The sequence below is a fragment of the Delphinus delphis genome, chromosome 2 (assembly GCF_949987515.2).
Source record: "Delphinus delphis chromosome 2, mDelDel1.2, whole genome shotgun sequence".
Lineage (NCBI taxonomy): Eukaryota > Metazoa > Chordata > Mammalia > Artiodactyla > Delphinidae > Delphinus > Delphinus delphis.
The window spans coordinates 176,459,808-176,472,138 of NC_082684.1; positions in this window are offsets into that span (position 1 = coordinate 176,459,808).

The window sequence follows — 12,331 nt, forward strand, 5'->3', positions numbered from 1 at the left end:
TAAATAATATTCAAACCTCAAAAAGAAAACAACTCACTTTTTTAATTATGAAAGATTTGAAGAAACACCTCAATAAAGAACATATATAAATATTGAGACCTTCAAGATGGCGGAGGAGTAAGACATAGAGATCACCTTCCTCCCCACAAATATATCAGAAATACATCTACACGTGGAACAACTCCTACAGAACACCTACTGAACGCTGGCAGAAGACCTCAGACTTCCCACAAGGCAAGAAACCCCCCACGTACCTGGGTAGGGCAAAAGAAAAAAGAAAAAACAGAGACAAAAGAATAGGGATGGGACTTGCACCTCAGGGAGGGAGCTGTGAAGGAGGAAAGGTGTCCACACACTATGAAGCCCCTTCACTGGCGGAGATGGGGGGTGGGCAGGGGGGACACTTTGGAGCCATGGAGGAGCATGCAGCAACAGGGGTGCAGAGGGCAAAGCGGAGAGGTTCCCCCACAGAGGATCGGTGCTGGCCAGCACTCACCAGCCCGAGAGGCTTGTCTGCTCACCTGCTGGGGCAGGCAGGGGCTAGGAGCTGAGGCTCTGGTTTTGGAGGTCAAACCCCAGGGAGAGGACTGGGGTTGGCTGCGTGAGCACAGCCTGAAGGGGGCTAGTGCGCCACAGCTAGCTGGGAGGGAGACCAGGAAAGAGTCTGGACCTGCCTAAGAGGCAAGAGACCATTGTTTCAGAGTGTACAAGGAGAGGGGATTCAGAGCACCACCTAAACAAGCTCCAGAGACAGGCGCGAGCTGCGGCCATCAGCGCGGACCCCAGAGAAGGGCATGAAATGCTAAGGCTGCTGCTGCAGTCACCAAGAAGCCTGTGTGCAAGCAAAGGTCACTATCCACACCTCCTCTCCTGGGAGGCTGTGCAGCCTGCCACCGCCAGGGTCCCATGATCCAGGGACAACTTCCCCAGGAGAACACATGGTGCGCCTCAGGCTGGAGCAACGTCACACTGCCCTCTGGTGCCGCAGGCTCACCCCGCATTCAGAGGCCCCTAATCAGCTGCTACTTTAATCCCGTCCTGCCTGAGCGAAGAACAGACGCCCTCAGGTGACCTACACGCAGAGGCGGAGCCAAATCTAAAGCTGAACCCCAGGAGCTGTGCGAACAAAGAAAGGAAAATCTCTCTGTGCGGTATCGGGAGTAGCAGAGCATATCTCAACAATCAACTTGATGTACCCTGCATCTGTGGGATACCTGAATAGACAACGATCAACCCAAAATTGAGGCGGTGGACTTCGGGAGCAACTGTAGACTTGGGGTTTGCTTTCTGCATCTAATTTGTTTCTGGTTTTATGTTTATCTTAGTTTAGTATTCAGAGTTTATTATCATTGGTACATTTGTTTATTGATTTGGTTACTCTTTTTTTAGTTTATATATATATATATATATATTTTCCCCCTTTTCTTTTTTGTGAGTATGTGCATGCTTCTTTGTGTGATTTTTGTCTGTAGAGCTTTGCTTTTACCATTTGTCCTAGGGTTCTGTCTGTCCGTGTTTTTTTTTTTTTTCTTTAGTATAGTTTTTAGTGCTTGTGATCATTGGTGGATTTGTTTTTTGGTTTGGTTGCTCTCTTCATTCTTTCTTTTTTTATTACGTTTTAATTTTTAATAATTTAAAAAATTTTAATTTTTTTTCCTTTCTTTCTTTCATGTCCTTCTCCCTTTTCTTCTGAACGGTGTGGCTGACAGGGTCTTGGTGCTCCAGCCTGGTGTCAGGCTTGTGCCTCTGAGGTGGGAGAGCCGAGTTCAGGACACTGGTCCACAAGAGACCTCCCAGCTCCACATAATATCAATCGGCGAGAGCTCTCCCAAAGATCTCCATCTCAACGCTAAGACCCAGCTCCGCTCAACAACCAGCAAGCTACAGTGCTGGACACCCCATGCCAAACAACTAGCAAGACAGGAAAACAAACCCACCCATTAGCAGAGAGGCTGCCTAAAATCATAATAAGATCAACAGACACCCCAAAACACACCACCAGAGGTGGTTCTGCCCATTAGAAAGACAAGATCCAGCCTCATCCACCAGAACACAGGTACCAGTCCCCTCCACCAGGAAGTCTACACAATCCACTGAATCAACCTTACCCACTGGGGGCAGTCACAAAAAACAACAGGAACTAAGAACATGCAGCCTGTGAAAAGGAGACCCCAAACACAGTAAATGAATTAAAATGAGAAAACAGAGGAACACACAGCAGATGAAGGAGCAAGGTAAAAACCCACCAGACCAAACAAATGAAGAGGAAATAGGCAGTCTACCTGAAAAAGAATTCAGAGTAATGATAGTAAAGATGATCCAAAATCTTGGAAATAGAATGGAGAAAATACAAGAATGTCCTTTAACAAGGACGCAGAAGAACTAAAGAGCAAACAAACAATGATGAACACCACAATAAATGACGAACACCACAATAAACGACGAACACCACAATAAATGACGAACACCACAATAAATGAAATTAAATATTCTCTAGAAGGAATCAATAGCAGAATAACTGAGGCAGAAGAACGGATAAGTAACCTGGAAGATAAAATAGTGGAAATAACTACCACAGAGCAGAATAAAGAAAAAAGAATGAAAAGAATTGAGGACAGTCTCAGAGACCTCTGGGACAACATCAAATGCACCAACGTTTGAATTATAGGGGATCCCAGAAGAAGAAGAGAAAAAGAAAGGGACTGAGAAAATATTTGAAGAGATTGTAGTTGAAAACTTCCTTAGGATGGAAAAGGAAATAGTCAATGAAGTCCAGGAAGCACAGAGAGTCCCATAAAGGATAAATCCAAGGAGAAACATTCCAAGAAACATATTAATCAAACTATCAAAAATTAAATACAAAGAAAAAAATATTAAAAGCAGCAAGGGAAAAACAACAAATAACATACAAGGGAATCCCCATGAGGTTATCAGCTGATCTTTCAGCAGCAACTCTGCAAGCGAGAAGGGAGTAGCAGGACATATTTAAAGTGATGAAGGGGGAAAACCTACAACCAAGATTACTCAACCCAGCGAGCATCTCATTCAGATTTGATGGAGATATTAAAACCTTAACAGACAAGCAAAAGCTAAGAGAAGTCAGCACCACCAAACCAGCTTTACAACAAATGCTAAAGGAACTTCTCTAGGCAGGAAACACAAAAGAAGGAAAAGACCTACAATAACAAACCCAAAACAATTAAGAAAATGGTAATAGGAACATACATATAATTACCTTAAATGTAAATGGATTAAATGCTCCAACCAAAAGACGTAGACTGGCTGAATGGATACAAAAACAAGACCTGTATGTATGCTGTGCACAAGAGACCCACTTCAGACTTAGGGATATATACAGACTGAAAATGAGGGGATGGAAAAAGATATTCCATACAAATGGAAATCAAACGAAAGCTGGAGTAGCAATTCTCATATCAGACAAAATAATTTTAAAATAAAGACTATTACAAGAGACAAAGAAGAACACTAAATAATGATCAAGGGATCAATCCAAGAAGAAGATATAACAACTGTAAATATTTATGCACCCAACATAGGAGCACCTCAATACATAATGCAAATACTAACAGCCATAAAAGGGGAAATCGATGGTAACACAATCATAGTAGGGGACTTTAACACCCACTTTCACCAATGGATAGATCATCCAAAATGAAAATAAATAAGGAAACACAAGCTTTAAATGATACATTAAACAAGATGGACTCAATTGATATTTATAGGACATTCCATCCAAAAGCAACAGAATACATTTTCTTCTCAAGTGCTCATGGAACATTCTCCAGGATAGATCATATCTTGGGTCATAAATCAAGCCTTGGTAAATTTTAAAAAATGGAAATCATATCAAGTATCTTTTTTGACCACAACGCTATGACCAGATATCAATTACAGAAAAAAAATCCATAAAAAAATACAAACACAGGAAGGATAAACAATACACTACTAAATAACCAAGAGATCACTGAAGAAATTAAAGAGGAAATCAAAAAATACCTAGAAACAAATGACAATGAAAACACGATGACCCAAAACCTATGGGACGCAGCAAAAGCAGTTCTAAGAGGGAAGTTTATAGCAATACAATCCTACCTCACGGAACAAGAAACATCTCAAATAAACAATCTAACCTTACACCTAAAGCAATTAGAAAAAGAAGAACAAAAACAAGCCGACGTTAGCAGAAGGAAAGAAATCATAAAGATCAGATCAGAAATAAAGGGAAAAATGAATGAAACAATAGCGAAATCAATAAAATTAAAACCTGGTTCTTTGAGAAAATAAACAAAATTGATAAACCATTAGCCAGACACATCAAGAAAAAAAAGGGAGAAGACTCATATCAACAGAATTAGAAATGAAAAAGAAGTAACAACTGACGCTGCAGAAATACAAAGAATCATTAGAGATTACTACAGGCAACTATATGCCAATGAAATGGACAAATGGAAGAAATGGACAAATTCTTAGAAAAGCACAACCTTCTGAGACTGAACCAGGAAGAAATAGAAAATATAAACAGACCAATTACAAGCACTGAAATTGAAACTGTGATTAAAAATCTTCCAACAAACAAAAGCTCAGGACCAGATGGCTTCACAGGCGAATTCTATCAAACTTTCAGAGAAGAACTAACATCTATCCTTCTGAAACTTTTCCAAAATATAGCAGAGGGAGGAACACTCCCAAACTCATTCTATGAGGCCACCATCACCCTGATACCAAAACCAGACAAAGATGTCACAAAGAAAGAAAACTACAGGCCAACATCACTGATGAACATAGATGTAAAAATCCTCAACAAAATACTAGCAAACAGAATCCAACAGCATATTAAAAGTATCATACACCATGATTAAGTGGGGTTTATCCCCGGAATGCAAGGATTCTTCAGTATAGGCAAATCAATCAATGTGATAAACCATATTAACAAATTGAAGGAGAAAAACCATATTATCATCTCAATAGATGCAGAAAAAGCTTTTGAAAAAATTCGACACCCATTTATGATAAAAATCCTCCAGAAAGTAGGCATAGAGGGAACCTACCTCAACATAATAAAGGCCATATATGACAAACCCACAGCCAATATTGTTGTCAATTGTGAAAAACTGAAAACACTTCCTCTATGATCAGGAACAAGACAAGGATATCCACTCTCACCACTGTTATTCAACATAGTTTTAGAAGTTTTAGCCACAGCAATCAGAGAAGAAAAAGAAATAAAAGGAATCCAAATCTGAAAAGAGGTAAGCTGTCACTGTTTGCAGATAACATGATACTATACATAGAGAATCCTAAAGATGCTACCAGAAAAATACTAGAGCTAATCAATGAATTTGGTAAAGTAGCAGGATACAAAATTAATTCACAGAAATCTCTTGCATTCCTATACAGTAATGATGAAAAATCTGAAAGAGAAATTAGAGAAACATTTCCATTTACCACTGCAACAAAAAGAATAAAATACCTAGGAATAAACCTACCTAAGGAGACAAAAGACCTGTATGCAGAAAACTATAAGACACTGATGAAAGAAATTAAAGATGGTACAAACAGATGGAGAGATATACCATGTTCTTGGATTGGAAGAATCAACATTGTGAAAATGACTGTACTACCCAAAGCCATCTATAGATTCAATGCAATCTCTATCAAACTACCACTGGCATTTTTCACAGAACTAGAACAAACAATTTCACAATTTGTATGGAAACACAAAAGACCCCAAATAGCCAGAGCAATCTTGAGAAAGAAAAACGGAGCTGGAGGAATCAGGCTCCCGGACTTCAGATTATACTACAAAGCTACAATAATCAAGACAGTATGGTACTGGCACAAAAACAGAAATACAGATCAATGCAACAGGATAGAAAGCCCAGAGATAAATCCACACACCTATGTTCACCTTTTTTTTTTTTTTTTTTTTTTTTTTTTGCGGTATGCGGGCCTCTCACTGTTGTGGCCGCTCCCACTGCGGAGCACAGGCTCTGGACGCGCAGGCCCAGCGGCCACAGCTCACGGGCCTACCCGCTCCGCGACATGTGGGATCTTCCTGGACCGGGACATGAACCCGTGTCTCCTGAATCGGCAGGTGGACTCTCAACCACTGCGCCACCAGGGAAGCCCCTGGTCACCTTATTTTTGATAAATGAGGCAAGAATATACAATGGAGAAAAGACAGCCTCTTCAATAAGTGGTGCTGGGAAAACTGGACAGCTACATATGAAAGAATAAAATTAGAACACTCTCTAACACCATACACAAAAATAAACTCAAAATGGGATTAAAGACCTAAATGTAAGACCAGACACTATAAAACTCTTAGAGGAAAACATAGGCAGAACACTGTATGACATAAATCACAGCAAGATCCTTTTTGACCCACCTCCTAGAGAAATGAAAACAAAAACAAAAATAAACACATGGGACCTTATGAAACTTAAAAGCTTTTGCACAGCAAAGGAAAATATAAACAAGACGAAAAGACAACCGTCAGAATGGGAAAAAATATTTACAAATGAAGCAACTGACAAAGGATTAATCTCCAAAATTTACAAGCAGCTCATGCAGCTCAATATCAAAAAAACAAACAACCCAATCCAAAACTGGGCAGAAGACCTAAATAGACATTTCTCCAAAGAAGACATACAGATTGCCAACAAACACATGAAAGGATGCTCAACATCACTAATCATTAGAGAAATGCAAATCAAAACTACAATGAGGTATCACCTCACACCAGTCAGAATAGCCATCATCAAAAAATCTACAAACAATAAATGCTGGAGAGGGTGTGGAGAAAAGGGAACCCTCTTGCACTGTTGGTGGGAATGGAAATTGATACAGCCACTATGGAGAACATTATGGAGGTTCCTTTAAAAAATCTAAAAATAGAACTACCATATGACCAAGCAATCCCACTACTGGGCAGATACCCTGAGAAAACCATAATTCAAAAAGAGTCATGTACCACAATGTTCATTGCAGCTCTATTTACAATAGCCAGGACATGGAAGCAACCTATGTGTCCATCAATGGATAAAGAAGATGTGGCACATATATACAATGGAATATTACTCAGCCATAAAATGAACTGAAATTGAGTTATTTGTAGTGAGGTGGATGGACCTAGAGTCTGTCATACAGAATGAAGTAAGTCAGAAAGAGAAAAACATATGCTAACACATATATATGGAATCCAAAAAAACAAAAAAAAAAGAAAAAGGTTCTGAAGAACCTAGCAGCAGGACATGAATAAAGACGCAGACGTTGAGAATGGAGTTGAGGACACAGGGAGGGGAAAGGTAAGCTGGGAGAAAGTGAGAGAGTGGCATGGACATATATACACTACCAAATGTAAAACAGATAGCTAGTGGGAAGCAGCCACGTAGCACAGGGAGATCACCTCGGTGCTTTGTGACCATCTAGAGGGGTGGGATAGGGAAGGTGGGAGGGAGACACAAGAGGGAGGGGATACGGGGATATGTGTATATGTATAGCTGATTCACTTTGTTATATAGCAGAAACTAACACACCATTGTACTCCAATAAAGATATTAGAAAAAAATTAGCGAACTAGAAATAATAGGGAAATTCCTTGAAGAAACATTTGCATTTGATATTATTATCTACATAAGCAAATTAAGAGACCATCTAGGCAAGCTGATTTTTTTAAAATTATGGATACAAAGTCAAATAAAATTAGTGTATTTGAACACCACGAACAATAAGTTAGAAAATGTAGTTTTAATGTCTTACTCCAAGTAGCTAACAAAAAATAACATTCCATAGAATAAATCTAACAAAAGATCTGTAAATGCTCTATGAGAACAAATTTCATACTTTATTGAAGGATATAAAGGAAGACCAGTTGGAGAGGTATACCACGTTCATGGATGGGAAAATGCACTATAATAAAGATGCAAATGTTGAAGGTTAATCTATACAATCAATATAATTTCAAAGATTTTTGTTCATAAAACTTGACAAACAGACCCTTATATTCACAAAGAAATGTTGAAGCCCAGAATAGGCAAGACAATTTTGAATAAGAACAGGGATGAAACACCTATAAGATGTGAAGACTGGTTATAAAACTTAATAAAAAAGTTGATTTGGTGAAGAAAGAGATAATTAGAAAAATGTAAAAAATAATTACAAAACCAATCCAGAATATGACAGACTATATTCACAATGAATAAAGCTAGAATACATAAAAAGCTCTTAAAATTAATAGGGAAAATACAAAACTGAGTAGAAAAATGGCAACAGCAATTTACACTAGAGGGAACACAAAATAACTATAAATATTTGGAAAATGTGCTTAGGGAACTGCAGGGTTTTTTTGTTTTTTTTTTTTTAAGCCGTATCATCAAACTCTCTAAGTTTTTGTAGCGATGTGGAAATTTTGAATTTTTGTATTTCTGGTAGGAGGGAAAGGTTTTACAATCACTTGGCAAAGGAATTTGGAGGTATCTGCTGCATTGCATTGATTCTAAGATGCTTCTCCCTGATCTCCACCCCCTACCCCCATACACACACATTTTAACATTTCTGAAATGCAGATCCATTTTACAATTGTTGGTGTCTTAAGATTTTGAATGATAGCATTTTGGGTACAACTTACATTAAATGTCCTCTCAGTTTTAATAAAATATGTAATAAAGTTGAAAAAAAGGATATATATATAAAGTATATAAAGCTATAAGTAGATAATAAGAATGTAATGAAGATATTCATAGGACATTAGCAAGATGGCAGACTAGGAGGTCTCAATCCTAGAACCCCCAAAAAACAACTACTAAAGTTTTTATCTTTGAGGTGTTCTTCGTCCTGTATAGCTTGTGTCCTACGAATCACTGTTTTGCTTTCTTCGATGTAACAGGCTTCTCTCAGATATCTTGTGTACTATTTTCCTACTGCTGCACAAATTACCACAAATGTAGTGGCTTAAGACACCACAGATTTCTTAACTTACAGTTCCATCGTCAAAGACAGCAGTGCAGTATCTTCAAATACTTCTCCACCTGACCTCTGAATCCCTCATCACATCTTCTTTCCTCCTACTGACCCTTACGATTACATTGCGGCCACTTGGAAAATCCAGAATAATCTCAGGGCCTTTAACTTAATCACACCCACAAAGTCCCTTTAGCCATGTAAAGTGACATGTTCAGTTTCTGGGATTAGAACATAGACATAGTTGAGGCCTTTATTCAGAGCACAGCTATAACCTTTGATTGTTTACTGATGAGGATGATTACTCATATCAATCTTCATCCTTTGACTCCAGTCCTGAACAAAGATATTTACACTGTAAAGTGAATAAACAATAATTTAACTTTCACAAGGGAGGTTTTCCCTAATGTATTGATTTTCTATTACTGCATAACAAACTCCCACGAACTTAGCAGCTTAAAACAATATACATTGATTTTCTCAGTTTCTGTGGCTTGAGTCAGAAATCGATTTAACTGGTCCTCTTCTCAGTCTTAGAGTGCTAAAATCGATGTGTTGGCCAAGGTGTCATCTCACCTATGCTCAGGATGCTCTTAAAAGCCCCTACATTTGTTTATTATCTCACAGTTTCCTTGTGGCTGGGAACAAGGCCCCTGATTGCTTGCTGGCTGTTGGTGGGGACGGCTCTCAGCTCTTAGAAGCCACCCTCAGGTTCCAGCCACGTGGCCATGCACAATGAGACAGCTTACTTCTTCGAAGCCAGCAGAAATGTCTCTCTCCAGTCGGCTAGGAGTCATATCAGGTAATAATCACAGAACGATTCAACCATCACCTTCGCCAGGTAACACAACCCAATCAAGGGACTGACTCACAGGTCTGATCACACTCAAGGAGAGGGGGTTACACAGGGGTGTCCTCCAGAGGGTGGGAATCTTGGGGCCATCATAGAACCCTGCCTACAACACCATGCATTAATTTTGAATCCTTCTTTTAGAAAAAGAAGTTAAAAATTTTTAAATGGAAGCTGAGCTCTTAAATTTTTCCTAGTACTATTTTTATTTCTTAATACCTTTAAAATCATGGGCTAAGAATGGGGGTGGGATAAGGGAAAGAAAGCAATGTTTATCGATTACCGAATATGTGCCAGGCACTGTGCCAGGTCCTATACTTACTCCATATCAGAGAAAAGAACTGCATTGAAACCGATGTACTGTAAGAAATGTGACCAAATCAAATATTAAGAGTGTTCTTAAGGCTTTTTTTTTTTTTTTCGGTACGTGGGGCTCTCACTGTTGTGGCCTCTCCCGCTGCGGAGCACAGGCTCCGGACGTGCAGGCTCAGCGGCCATGGCTCACGGGCCCAGCCGCTCCGCGGCATGTGGGATCTTCCTGGACCGGGGCACGAACCCGTGTCCCCCGCATCGGCAGGCGGACTCTCAACCACTGTGCCACCAGAGAAGCCCTCTTAAGGCTTTTAAGTACAGATAAGAAAATCAGACAATCATAACAAATGCCATTAAATTGATAGGCTAAAACTAGTATTTCAAAATTTTCCTAAATATGTGACCGGGTATGCTTTTGATGGTCTTGGATAACAAATACTCCACATTTTCCAAGTGCAATGAACTTTTTATTTTTAAAGCAAAACAGATTTCATTGCACAGAATTTAAAACATACCATAGCTTATGTAACTAAATTTAATGGCCTAAAATATTTTCTCCTAAATCACGCTGCACATATTTTACTAATCTATGAATAAAATTTATTCCAGGATGGTACTGTACGTATTTAATCATAGTCAAATCTTTCTTCATCTAAAGATCAAATATAGCTAATATTGCTTAGAAAACGGAAACTACAGAGGGCTTTAGAATTAAGAAACATTTTAAACCACATTTAAATTCAAATACTACTTAACACAATTTTCACCCTGAAGTGTCGAGAAGTTTGAAGTACTGGCTTTGTTCAGAGCAACCAAGATAAAAACACCGAATTATTTTGCTTTTCAAAATGATTTTATTAAATATTTAGACTTGAGTTAACGTTTCTGGCAATATGGCAATGCTAGAAGACAAGTATCAAATTATAATTTGAAAACTAACTCAAAATTATGATAGCTATTTTTAATTGCTACCTCTCTGTTACCTAAACAAATATAGGCTGATAATATAGCCGAAAAACTACAAATATGAAATAGCTAAATATTAGAAAAATAACTTTTGAAAAGAAACACGAGTTATTTCACTGATGTAAAAATGCACTAAAATCTTGCGTTCATAAATAAGATACTCTAACAACATATGCCTAAAATTCAAAAGGGAACTCTATTATAAATCATAAAATTTCCAAGGGGTTTTTGGCCTAAAATGCTTTCATTCTTGGTCTCAGCCCAGATAAATATTTTGGAAAACTGGAAGAAAAATTGTATTTCACAGTTGTTTGAGGTGTCTGAACATGGTTGGAAAAAGAAGATATTTTCCCCATTCTTATTTGGGCACTTTGCCACTCATTCACACATGGCATAAATTTAAACTTTCAAATGGCATGGACAAAATCCTCTATGAGGAAATCACAATCCAGAAGTAAAAGCTGGAAATTTCTGATTTCTGAAGCCGAGCACAGAACAACACCTGCAGAACCTTGTTTCCTCAAGGGTGAACTAGGCTTTCACTTCAGCCAGGTGTCCGCACTGCTAGGTAAAGCCCAACTCAAGGCTTTTCGGCAACTGAGACATCATGTGAAAGCCCCTTAGAAGGAAGTAAACTAAATGAACAGTATACGTCATTCCTATAAAATTAAAAAAAAAAAAAAAAAAAAAATATATATATATATATACACACATATGGGATCAGAAGCTGGACTCAAAAAGAACTCAGTGGCTTCCAGTAATGGCAGTCTAGGCAGTACATACCAACTCTCTCTCTCTCTCAGCTGTCTTTGCAGCTGGGCAAGACAAAAAGCAGTTGCTTGAAAGCATCCAAATGCTATCAAGGCAGTGAAAACCTCCAGGACTGCAGAGACGCAGACCTACACTAGGTGAGCCTAGCACGTGGGACTGCTTTCCCCACAGGGACGCCTGCGGATGAGGCAATCAGAGCTGAGCAGGGCTTTCAGAAGGATCGCAGGGAAAGGGAGCTCAGGACCTAACGAGGAGAAGGGGCCCCGCTGAGCCCTCCTGGCTTTGGGCGAGGCTAGAATCTGGAACTGAATCCAAATTCAGTTCCAAAATCTTAAGCCCCTTCTGGACCACAGTGATCCAGGATCATAAGTACTCCCACCCACCTTCCAGAAGCAAAAATAAATCCATTCTGAAGGGAAATCAACATCACCCTCCCTCAAGTAATCTATT